Genomic DNA, 3,016 nt, shown 5'->3' with positions numbered 1-3,016 from the left:
TGATAGGTAGCACTTTGTGTTTTTTAGTATAACAAATTAATTGGAAAACATCAGGGTGTGGATACAATATTGGGCAGCCCATCTCCTGGAGCTCTTCTGAGCTTTTCTTTCTGCTTTGTTAATTTCTTTATTTGAAAGCTTCCTTCCAATTAGTTTTAGTGACACTTTATAACAGATGCCAACATTAATAGTCTTTAGGCTAGAAAAAAGGGTGAATTAAGAGGGTAAAATACGAATTAATTTAGTAAGAACCACTAAAATGAAATATTCATATCTTCTGGCTCTAGGATTCCCATTGCTAGAAATGTTTTTATTTTTATTTATTTATTTTTTAATTTGCTGTAGGGCATCGTGCTTACCAGAAAGAGACATAGAAAGTGAGAAAGCATTCACCATGCTGTAATCCCCTCTTCATTCTCCTCTTGGGATTTTGGATATGTATGCACATGTGCTTGGCATGTTTTTCATGCCGGGTCTGAGACTTGAATTGGGCAGTCCACCATGTGGGATCCAGGCACCTTAACCAACCTGCCATTGGAGGCCCCATTACTAGAAATTTATTAGATGAAAAAAAATTAATGAAAAAACAGTATTTGTATGAAGATGATCGTTACAACAGCAAAAAGTTGGAAACCAGTTATGTGTCAAAATTAGGGAATTTTAACTAAATTGTACTATATCAAAAGGTTAGAAATAATAACCCGGTGTCCATCAACAGATGTGTATAAACAATGGTATGTACATACACATACAATGAAATACTATTCAGTCATAGGAAGCAGTGAAGTTCTGGTACATGTTATAAAATGAATGAAACTTGAAAACATGCACAGTGAAATAAGCCAGGCAGAAAAGGACAAATACTGTATGAGAGGAAAAATACATAGAAGAAGTAGAGCTTGGCAGGAGCTGGAGGGAGGAGAAAATGAATTACTGTTTAAAAGTACGGTTTTGGGTCAGTCCATAGCCTGCTGATTGGGGCAGTTATGGACAGATCCCAAATGGCCAACTGCAGTTTGTGTTCTAGAACCAGCAATCTGAAAAACATGTTGTGTGTATGTGCTTGTGTGCCCAAAATCATGAAAGGAAAGAAACAGAAGCGAAGGCCCTGAGGTTAGGTTCTTTCTGTCTTCTGGTGAACACATGTACCCTCTGGTAAATTAAAAAGAAGTACTGAATTTCTTTTAAGATGTTAAAAAGTTCTGGAAATAGATAATAACAATAGTTAAACAGCATCATGAATGAGTATGATGCTGCTGAATCAGACAGTAAAAAATAGCTAATGTAAAAAAGCTAATATATAAATTCTATGTATATTTTACCACAATAATAAAAATCATAAGAAAAATATGTAACTCATGAAATAAACATATAAATATAGTAGTGAGATTAGCCCTTCTGTGGTGGAGTGCTGCTTATACACTGTGATCCTCAGACTGGGAACACATGGGAGGCCTAGGTTTGATTCCTGGACTGAGTGCAGTGTCATGCACTTGTAATCCCAGCAACTGAGGAGTCAGGACAGGAAGATTGTGACCTTGAGGCTGGTCTAGCCAATGTAGCAAGGCATTCTTTACAAAAAGAGCAGGTCATATGCCTGCAGTCCCAACTGGGAGACTGAGGTGGGAAGACAATGTTTTAAAAATTACAAATTTTAAATTAAAATTTTAGTGAAGTCATTGGAAATTGAAATGATCTAGTTGTAACTTTATAGAATTACATATTAAGTTCTCAACTTTATTCCTGTTCATTGTCTCCTCCTTTGTCTATTCAAATTAGAAATTCTTTTTTTCCACTGAGTTTCTGTAAAACCTTTTCTGTACTCTTGAATTTCTTACATTTTTACCATTGTAATGAGGTTTTGTTCTTGTTAAGAAGAGATGGACATGTTTGCCAGCAGAGGGCACCAGTTGTGGGTTGAAGATTGGAGAGAGGAAGAAATTAAGACTGACAGACTAGTACTTATAGCATACTATTTGAGTGAAGCCTCTTGCTGCTGCTATAGGTGGTTTGACTTTTTTGACTCTATTGGAGTCCAGTGGTTTCCTCTACTTTTCTATAAGAGCATCCTCTGACTAAGTCTGCGTGGTAAGCTAGATAACTGGAAGAATCCAGGTAGAACCTGGTATTTGGAAATCTTAGGTGCCAACCTACAGGTAGTATATTTAGCGATTCAAATGCTGCTGTTCCTCATCCAGAGATGAGGTGGGAAGGGCATTAGGCTAAGTACCTGAGGACACACCCAGCTTGGTCCTCTGCATGGTCTTGAGTGATAATAAGACCTAATCTGTATAGTAGCTACTAGTGGGCTCTGAAGTCAGGTGGAACTCAAATTCCAGCTTCACCATATCTGTGGGGCTTTGGTCAAGTTACTTAACTTAGACTTTGAATTCCTTCTTAGAGAAATGGGAAGGTTAAATGAGAGGAATAAGGTTTGGCCCAGAGTAAATGTTAAAGGTTCTTGCTGGTCTATTGGTAATAATGACTGAGGGAGATTTGAAAATGGCTCTGAAAGAGGCTATACCATGACTAATTTTCTTTTTGATCCCAGGAACAAGAGCTCACAAAACTACAGTTTGGACCACTGGCATGGGCAATAAAAATAGTACTTGTAATATCCCCTAATGGTTATCGAGTGCCTATAGGTCAGAACTCTGTTACATGCTTTATATAATCTTCACATTCAAACCTAACAAACCTGGGATACTATTATTATTTTCTTTTCATCTATTTTGTAAAATTTTTGCTAGAGGTAGCTAGCGTAGGCTCACTGGAGAAAGAGGGAAAGGAGAAGGCACCACCTATGAGGGATGGTCACACCACAGTCCCTTCTCCATCCTTTTCAGGATTTTGGGCGCACATGCATATGTGCCCCATGTTTCTCAGTCTGCCAGGTCTATGAATGAATCCATACAGTAGGCCATGTGGGGTCCAGCTGCTTTAACTACCATGCCACTGGCTTGCCCTCTCTTTAAGGATGAGAAAACAAACTTGTAAAGTAACTTAACCTAGTTTC

The sequence above is a fragment of the Tupaia chinensis genome, unplaced genomic scaffold (assembly GCF_000334495.1).
Source record: "Tupaia chinensis unplaced genomic scaffold, TupChi_1.0 Scaffold000672_1, whole genome shotgun sequence".
Classification (NCBI taxonomy): Eukaryota; Metazoa; Chordata; class Mammalia; order Scandentia; family Tupaiidae; genus Tupaia; species Tupaia belangeri.
The sequence above is the reverse complement of the archived record's forward strand: the minus strand, read 5'-3'. Positions refer to the sequence as shown.